The sequence below is a fragment of the Athene cunicularia genome (genome assembly GCF_003259725.1).
Source record: "Athene cunicularia isolate RWA chromosome 2 unlocalized genomic scaffold, athCun1 chr2_part1, whole genome shotgun sequence".
NCBI classification, from domain to species: Eukaryota; Metazoa; Chordata; class Aves; order Strigiformes; family Strigidae; genus Athene; species Athene cunicularia.
In genome coordinates this window covers 46,757,371-46,767,551 of record NW_020799095.1, presented here as the reverse complement: position 1 = coordinate 46,767,551, position 10,181 = coordinate 46,757,371, and positions in this window count along the sequence as shown.

Genomic DNA, 10,181 nt, shown 5'->3' with positions numbered 1-10,181 from the left:
AATGGCAGAAATTTCAGCGTGTATACACTTTAGCTAACTACCCAAGCTCAGGTTAGACTCTCTCTGGTCCAGGGATACTGACTTTTTAACCCTGTCTGATCCACAAAAACCTACACCAAAAGGAGGGTGCAGAAGATACTTTGAAATGGAAGGGGGAGAAGGGGGGAGTTAAACCACAGGCTGTGCAGGACCTGGAGAGGTGTTTATAAATAATGCCACTAAAAATAATACACTGTGCACTCGCATCTCTAACATAGCATTTTCTTCTCCACAGAACTGTGACAATGGTTATCTCAGCGGTACAATTATCTAGATTTGATGACAGATTAAAAAAAATATATATCCCAAACACCTGTTCAAGAGTTTTGTGTTTTTAAAGGCCATTGCCATTAACCTTGGGCCATGCACTTCATTGTGTTTAATTAGCAAGCTAATGAAGCCAGTTTTATTCCTTTTCTCAAGCACAAGAGGATACATACAAGACAGTGAAAGAACAGACCAGAACCATTTGCAGCACAGTTCATTGCTGCATGACATTACTTAAACTTGCACCAAAATAAAAGTAATGTAATGGCTTGGGAAAACGCATTAGCGATGCATTCTGCAAGACAAATCCTTTTACACCTTCTGTATTTTCTAAAGCTCATAGATTAAAACATGATTTCTGAACATTTGGGCTGCAGAAAATTTGCAAACAAAGGGCTAAAAATGAACATAATGTTTTCCTCAATGAATCCTCAGTATTCCAAAAATTAAGCATAACAGATTTTTATTTTTTCTAAAAAGAATAGCAGCCCGTGCTTGCTTTGTTACAGCTAGCCAAGGTAGCTATGAGAAGCATCAACAATGGAGGTCAAGCGATTTTCGAAAAGCCCACCACTTTCACACAGTCCTAACGTGCACACACACAAAAGACATACTTCAAGCAAAGCCCGGTGCTATGAATCCCAGCAACACATTGCAACTTCGGGTATTGAGGCTGTTGGGTTGTTGTTGGTTTTTTTTTTTTGACTGAACAGCTTTGGGAAAACTGGACAATGAAGATCACGTTGATAAATATAAATATCACAAGAAAGGCAGAAAGGCTCTAAAATAGAGGGAGGGATTTACAGAATTGCTAAGGCACAGATTTAATGATTCAAGAGGACCTTTCCCAATAAGCAGAATTATATTCATTTTCTGGGGTTTCTTTATCGTATTTTCAGAAAGCACAAAAAGTCAGCATAGGTATGCCCTATCAGATTATCCTTTTCATAACATGATACATTTAAGAAGCTTTCAGAGTCAATTTTTTTTAAAGCAATATTTTTTTCTCCTCGAACTTAGATTTCTGCCACTATATGCACACAGCCATAGGATCAGGCTAAAAACCAAAACTAAACCAAACAAAAAACCCAATCCCATACCCAAAACAAAACAAAACAAAAAATTACCCCGGAAGCCATCTCTTTTATTGAATCACCCGAGATAAAAGGATTCCAAGATATATGGAAAGAAAATACATTGCCCATAAATCTCCTTTATGCACATAATAGAATTTTCCAGCCAAGAGAGCTGTTGTGATGATAGCAACGCCGAGCACCACGAATACTGATGGCACACACACAGCCCCCCCGCCTGCTTCTTCCAAAATACCTGCTCTCCCTCAGCACTGCTATGTAAATACAAGCCCGCACAACCCCCTTCCTAACACATGGAAACAAAGCTGCGTACAAGTGTCCCAGCGATCAGATAAAAAACCCCAAGCTGGCTTTGCTCACCATCGATTTTTTTTTTTTTTTAATTTTTTATTGCCCGCTCCCTTTTTACTGCCTCCCCATACACACACACACACTTTCGGTGTGACTTAAAAAAAATAATTAGACGATGGCACTGTTTATAATGCCCAAGGCAGGCGGTGTCAGTGCATATTTAATGGGCACTCGGAACAAAGGAAGCCCGGCTGCAGGAGCGCCCCGGGGCCGGCTCCGCCGCCCGCTCCTGCCCCGGCCCCGCCGGGCAGCCCCTTCCCCGGGGCGGGGAGGGACACACACACGCGGGGAACACCCCCCCCCCCCCCCCCCCAAGCCTCTCGGGGAAAGGGGGAACCCCCCGCGCCCGCCGCCTTCCCAGGGGAGAAAGCAGCGCGGACCCCCGCGCGGGTAGGAATAAGCCGTGTCCTTGTAGAAAAAAACGCCTTCTCTTCTAGGCTGGTGCGGATGTGTTTTCGCGCCTGCCCCGGAGCCCCCTGCACCCAAAAAAGTCCCTTGACCCCAGGACCTTGCAGGACAGATGGCTCAGGGAGTGTGCAGGGGTGCCAGGGCTGAAGGGGCACCTCAGCAGAATCCATTTTCAGGCCGTTTCAGGGTTAATAAGGTTTTCTCTATTGCCAGTGTTACAGGAATTGAACTCTCTCCACAATTTATTTTAATTATAACTAAATAATACGGCATTAGGGAGCACCAAAGAAATCTTAAGGGGAAGGAAGAGGAAGGGAAGATGCTGAAGTTGGGTCATTCCCAAGACTTTGGGTCTGCGAGGTCCGCTGACTCATTGGGAGAAGGGGATGCGGCAGGGACACGGCAGAGCTCCTGCGCACAGTGTTGAATCGCAGGTCAGCTCCCTCTAATTTCTCCGATGGGGAGTAAGGCTGAAAATATTTCTAAAACCATTTGCTTTTTCCTCTGGAGGGAGATAAGAGTAAATATGAATCATCCTTTAAAAAGTTCTGGAAGCGTTTTGTTCCAAGAAGAAATATGTATATTTTTTTACAGTAAGAGAAGTTCACAGGAAACTTCAGGAGACTTTTGTAAGGGCTTATAACCTCTTCGACGCTGGAGACTTTTTTAAAGTACGTATAGTACTTGGCATAACAAGGTCTTAGCTGTGAATGGGATTCCTAGGTGTAGTTGCAATAAACTGATTAAGTGTCATTCATGGTATCATACCTCATTCATATGTTTACTATAAGAGGAGTACATCAGCAGGATATATTGGTTGCAACTTTAAACACGATACTTGATGTGCTAATGTGTGCACCAATGGGCAGTGCAATTGGTAAAGCTTCAAAAAATGCTCAAGAGTATAATTTTTTGAGCAAAAAGCAGCAAAACCAATCCCACGAAGAGCTGCTGCTGGGCAGGTCTATGGCATGGAAAAAGCAAGGTGGGCAATGTCACCCAGCTACTCAGAGCAAGGACAGAAAATAAGGAGGAGACATATCTGTTAAAAGGATGGGTCAGGGGTGATCCCTATTTATTCAGAAACAAGCACTCTCAGGTAGGGTTTGTTTTTTTTCTAATCTGGAGGCTGGAAGGACTGATTTCGTCACTGGATACTTGTGGGACAGACGACTGAGAAGGCCATGCAGAGTGCAAAAGAGAATACAAAACAGTGGTCAGAGGAGAAGTAAATGTCCGGGCCATGGGCTATAGCAGCTCAGAATGCATTTGGAGCCTCAAGAGAAGAGACAAATAAAGGGTCAATATTTCCTATAAAGCTTCTTATTTAATTCAAAAGCAAATAACAGGTCAATATGTTTGCTTATTTCATTTGAGGAATAAGTTCTTAAACAGCTACCAAGTGGCTGAAGTATGGAAAAATGTGTGGGGTGATAAAATATGTCCCAGTGTTTCACTGTACCAGCACCCCCATGATTAGCTAAAACAAGACAATTTAGTTTATGCCAAGAAAATATTAGCCTTCGGGAGCAGCAGCGTGGCTAACGTAGCAATCACTCGGGCTGTGTCCCCGCTCAGGCTGAAATGCTCCCTGGCCAATGCTGCTCCTATTTTTAATCGCTGCACTATGAAAAGCCTCGTTTCACGGTACCTGAATTTGTGCTTTACAGGCAGAGACCTAGGAGCACGTTTATCACGCGGCTGTCATCACTTTTGAGGAAACGGGCCCAGAGCGCTTCGGATGTTGTCCTAAAGCTACCCAATGAGACAGGCATAGCGTGGTCTTTTGCACTTGGACAGCATGTGCTGTGTGGCACAGGCAATGCTCCAAAGAGCAAACCAACAGAGAGCGGGACCCAGGGTGATTTTTGCCCAAGGGTGGATGATACCCTGAATTTTTATTTATTAAACTGCAGTCCATCTTGCTTACATTGTTTCACAGGGAGATGTTTACCCTCCTGAAAAGCTAAAGTGTTTTCTTTACTTGCAACATAAAAGCCCAGGAGTGAATATTGTCACTGGAGATAATGTTGCAGCCTTAGGAAGATGACACTTAAAATCTTCCTCAGCCTCCAAGACTTTTGGAAATAGTGATGAACAAAGGTAGCAAGTGTTAAGAGCAGGCAGTGCTTGCAAGAAGTGCCCTTACAAGCAGCGTTTTCAAGAGCTTTTTTCTGTTTCCCGTTATCATTAGAGCTACACAGCTCAGACCATTTTTAAATAATTATACTTAACAGTTAAGAAACCCTCCTGCACTGAAATAAATTTTAGCGAAGATGGTTTTATGTTTTGCAGCCTCATATGACACTCAATCTTTCTCATGTGACTGTTGTAACAAGTCAAATTCATGTATTTTGATACCCCGCACGTGATAAAGATACTTGGATCACTTAAGCCTGTACAAAACTGCAGTGCTCGCATGTCATTTATCTTAAAATCCTATTGTAGCTCTTGTGAAATGTAATTTCTTCAGTGAATGGAAATTTATACTGACAGAGGTGTTATAAAACATGGAAAATACTGGGGGAAGGGGACCCAGCATTTCCTTTATCTCTTCAAGTGTTCACTAACAGAGATTTATTTTTCACCTCTGCGTTGGATTGTTGCAGGTTACAGAGCTCTGGTGCAATCAAAGGGACCCGTTTCCAGTCTTAAGCAAAACTTGCATTATTTGCAACAGGTGAGAAATATGGCTGCAGTTTCCATATCAGTTCCTAAAGCTGCTTGTAGGAAATCACTCAGCCTAAAGAAACTCTTGGGATCCCAGCCTCTACCTTCCCATTTCAAAATGTATGGGTATGTAAAAAACAATTTACATTCATAACCTCAAGTAAATAAATTGTCACTTTAACTACACGTTTTGTTGTAATTAAGTGCTTCCCAGTAATAACCAACCCACACTATGAAGTGGTTTCTTAATATAATGGTAAACTAAGTTCTTGGTTGTGAGCAGAATTAGGAAGCTTTTAAAAGCACAGACCAATTAATATGGCAGGGCAACGTTGCACAGTTCTCAACATACAAAGAAATGTGGTTTTGCTAAAGAACTTTATCCTTATTTTCAATAAATACTATTGCTGTGTGGTTGGTATCTCACCTGCAGAATTTCCCGGTAGGATTTATACCCAGCATTAGCCTGACTCTACTCCCAGCGGCTTTGCCTAACTCTAAAGGGAACAAACCTGCATCAGATTTAAACCTTCCCCAGCTTTCTAAGGACTCGCTGCTGTCACCTCTCCATAATGCAGCTACAATTAACTTTGCTGGAATTTCTATATTTGAAGCAGCTTTAAATTAGAGCCTGAACTTCCAGACGTGGATGCAGATGGTCTTTGCTACTGTCTGTACAAGCCCTTGGTTTTCACACTAAAAAAGCCCACCCACGTTGACAAATTTGCCCTTTGTGGTCTGGCTTCACTGCGGCCGGTAAAAATAGCAAGTGATATGGCAGACAGAATGGGACCTAAACTATAAGAAGGTATTTTTTGGTAGCTTTTCTTAGCTCCAGACTAAAGAGCAAGGCATCAGATGTTGACAGATTAGGAGGAAATATACCAAGCAAAGGGATCTATTACCAAGATGCCCATAAACGGGCTATTTTGCCATCCTCTGGAATTTGAACTTTTCCCTTGGTTTTCAGTTGTATTTTGATTAAGGCGTAAATACCAGCAACTGGCACATGTCAGTCTGTGTCAGAGCTGCATTCCAGAGCTTTGTTCATGTTGGATCTTTAACATTGCTGTACCCATCCGTGCATTTTGTTAGGACTTCTGGGGCATAGCTCATTATTTTTACCACTGTAACCAGCTGAGTCGTTGTAATCCAGGAGAACTTGTCTGGCCTGTTGGGTGGGGAACTTAATTGCAAGAAGGCTCTGGAGGGCAGTTGGACCTGGATGATAGCTGTACCGTTAGCAGGTCACCCACCCCCAAAAAAGGAGAATTCAGGCTCTAATCCATCCCCCAAGTCATGCTAGCTCGCTGGGAACCAAAGTACGACCACACTTGAGTTGGAGACTTCTGTACTCAGACAAGGAGGATTACGGACATCATGACTAATTCTGCAGTGACAATATATGCTTAATTGGTGAAGGACTGCATTTTCTATCTCTTTTTAACCCAGGACATAGGGTCAAAGGTCTGCCTGATGTTTGATGTTCCTTTCAGGTGTTTTCATTGAGATTCACTGTACTTAATGGCTATTGTCGCCATTGTCTTTGTCTTATGCCCTTGAGTGCTACTATGCTTTTTAGTAATGAGAAACCAGCATTCAAATTCCCCTGAAACACCACTTCTCTGAACCTCAGGTACAAAAGCTCAGGTTGCAAAAGCTAGTGGCCAGTATTTAAGTGGACTACAGTACCGAACTTTAGACATTCATTTTAATGTCCTGCTTTCAAGCTCCCTGCCTCAGTTTCCCTGTAAAATACAAACACCACACTCATGATGTTTAGCTCCTAAAAAAATAAATATCTAACTTTCAAGAGTGCATGTTACAGAAAGTTGAAGTCAATACATCTTAAATCTGGTAGAAGAAAGATGTTTCTAGAAGATGATGCTACTTAACCATTCAAACAGATTACCAAGTGCCACAGCAACAAAATCTCTTCTTGAAATGTTTAAGACTGCCTGGATGCTTGTCAGGAAAATGTGCTCCCAAATTGGTGGTAGCAACACCGGAATCACTTCTTGGTGACAGTCCTGGTGGCTGTGACAGGTTCCAGTAATGGCAATCTACTAATCTCTTGCTCTGTGCCCATGAAGCACTCTGTCCTCCTTCCATTAAAAGCTGAAGGTAAATAAATACAGGTCACATCATCAGATCATTTGCTTGCATATATGTTATCTGCAAGCAGAAGGGCAAAAGAAAATCTTCCCATCCTCAGTGTAAGGCTAGCCAGGATGCAACACTGCAAGCTTGAGGCTCATGAGCTGCTGAGTTGCCCTGGTCATTCCACTTTGGTTTGTGCAACAGCCAACATCGCTGATGCTGGCTGGGGGTGGCAGGTGAAGGGTAAGGTGTTAAACCTCCTCTCTGCTTAGAGAGTGTTTTGGAGCAGGTTAGAGCAGCCTTAAGTGCTGCACTCTTTTGGGTGGGTGCCAGTAGATCCCATGGGGTTTTTCAACACCTAAAAAAAGAGCCTAGGAATACAACAGCCCTTGAATCTACAAATGAGAACAGCATGTTCAGTCAGTGCCCTTAAACTGTTCCCTAACCCTATTTAAGTTACCACCCTCTTGTAGAAGATAGGAGGTATTTACCCGTATTGTCTTCAGCTGTTGATATTTTACCTGAAAATGCAATGCAGGTGTTTTAAAGTACATATGGTAGCTACAGCAGCCTAGAGCTATGACCTGTTATTTCTCAAGCTCCCTCATCTTCCTCCTGTCCCAGGTGTTTGGTTGGTAGAAGAACATCTTTCAAATTCCAATTTTTGATTTTAAAAGCTAGAGTTGGGGTTTTTCAACTTGTTGCTGTTAAGCTTTAACAATGGAAAGGTTCATATGGAGGTGCCTTGTCTCTCTTTGAAATGGGTCAGCTTAAGAAAATCATCTGTATCCTCCCTGCAGCCAACTGGGCCACGCTACAGGGTTTATTTTCACTGCTCTTACCTGTGGCCTTGTGCCTCCTGACACACTCAAGGCATGTATGGAAGGACCAATAAAATATGTCCTGGAGTGTTTGGTGTATTTTTAGAGTTTGTCCCAGATTATTGGCCTTTGTCCCAGATTTCAGTGGTTAGGGTATAAGAATGCCCAGTGGGGCCGAGTGCTTCCTGCATTGCTCTCAGGAAGGCTTTAATCAGGAAAAATACCCTCTCAGAGAAGGCAAATAATTAAGTTTTTGTGGCAAATACACTACTGCCATTAGCAGGAGGTGATAAACACTCAAGACCACAGAATAAATAGAGCAAGGCAGATGCACTAAGTTTTAAAGTGCAACATTACTGTGTTACATGGTGTTGAGTAATGAATTGAACATCACTAGCAAGGTAGTTTTCCTTTTGTCTTTATTGGGACCAGAGTTTGTTTTTACACCATAAAGTATCTGTCTCTGCTGCCTATTGTGGGGAAATACTGGTGTAAATCACCTGGAGGAGACTTGGACCACACGCTGGCAATGTGCAAGTGGGGAGCTAATGTTGGAAGGGATCTTCAGGTGTAATCCAGTCCACCCTCCTCCCTTTGGCAGTGTTTATTTGACCTGTGTCATTCCTGAGAAATACTCGTTCAAGCACTTCCTGCAGTGCTGGGCACTGCATGGTGCTCCAGGCTCCCAGGGCATCATGAGCTTTGCCTGCAGAACATTTTCCCTCCTGTGTAACCTCAGCCTTCCCTGCTGCAGTTTGGTCCTTACTGGTCTTTACATGGATTGCTCCTTTCCTCTCTGCTCCAGCTTTTAGCCATTGGAAGACTGTCTGTCTTCAGCCTGCCAAAGCCAAACCAGGCCAATTCATTTGTCCCTTCCTCATTTTTCTGTCTGTGCTGCATGACCCTTGCTCCGTCCCTTGGGCAATTTAGCCATATCCGAGGGGCTAAATTCCCTTGCTGAAGTCCTGGACTCCTCATGTCACCGTCTCTGGTATGCACTCCTCAGCTCTGGGGGATTTCTCTCAGTTCAACCCTCTCACTTACACTGCAGGTCTTTGGGATGCTGGAGGGCTCCCTGATGGATTCATCCAAATAATTTCTGGCTTTTATGGGCTTCCACCTTGGTCTTACCTCTTTACCCTCCTATCAGCTACTTCCTGCCCAGCTCCCCAGCTGCCCTTTCTCAGACTATTTCCTTAGCTTCATAGCATAGGACATACCACATATCATAAAAAGTACAAACTATAAAAACTGTTCTCTTAAGAATCCAACCACTGGTCCATCAATTTTGAAGAGAGACAGGAGTGACACGTTGCCAGTACAGATACAGGTAAAGTCCTGCTGCACTCGGTCATGTCTGTGAGAAGAACCTGCTTTCCTTCCCAGCACTCTCCGGCATTCAACTCCTGGACATTTTGGCATATTATCAGTGATAAATGTATTCACAAGGGAGAGCAGCCAGCCCTGCAAGCTGTGATGCCAGGGTATCGTGGGTTCCTGGAATGGGCAGTACCTCTCCATGGATTTCAGAAGAACGAGACAGAAATATTTTTGTAGCCAGCCACAAGTTTTTATCTATTTGTAGGTGTCTTTGTGTCCCATAAATTGGGATTAGGCCTTTTGGCAGGAAGACTGCATTTCATGTTTTGACTTTCCTGGCCCTGTATTCACCCAACCCTCTCTTGCTCCCAAAGGCATCTTATCCTTTATTTTTGCAGCCATTTGCATTGAAAGCAGGAACGGGCAGCAGGGGAATTATAAATAATCCAGCAAGGAACCAATCTTTCCCATTTTTTGTGGCCTATCTATGCTGTGGGTTAGTGCACAGACCCTTAATTATTCATATATTTTAAGTGGTTGCAAGTGGCTACTAACACCAGATTTGAAAATAATTCAATAATAATGAATGAATGAAGAAGGAACAAGGATGGCATAGGACAAGGATGAGAATAGTGAAGGGCATACGGTAGAGATACAGGTTGGGGGTTTTCTGGTGGCCTGGGTTCCAGCTCAAGCTTCTGCAGGATCTCTGATAGGCTTTGCTTTACTTATCTGTTAAGTCCTGATCAGAATGGGAACAACAGGCTTTATCCACAGAAGTAATTAAAATGTTGCACTTCCTGGCAGGGGAGTTAAAATCAATTTCTCAAATACAAGACGAGGAGCAATTGGCCAGGCTGCTGCCGTGCAGAAAAAAGATCCAATGCTGTGATGCTTGGGAGTACAGCAGAAATCCAGCACTTCAAAAATCCAGTAGTCCTCCTGGCATGCCTGTTCAGAGGGACACACTGCAGAAGGCATGGGACAATCTTTCCATTCCACTTGGCAATGGCAGCATCTTGGCTTAAGAACAATTTGCACACCTCAGGAAAGATATGGCTCAGCTGGGAAAAGCCCAGCAAGGTGCAAAAAGAGTGATTGGAGGTATAGA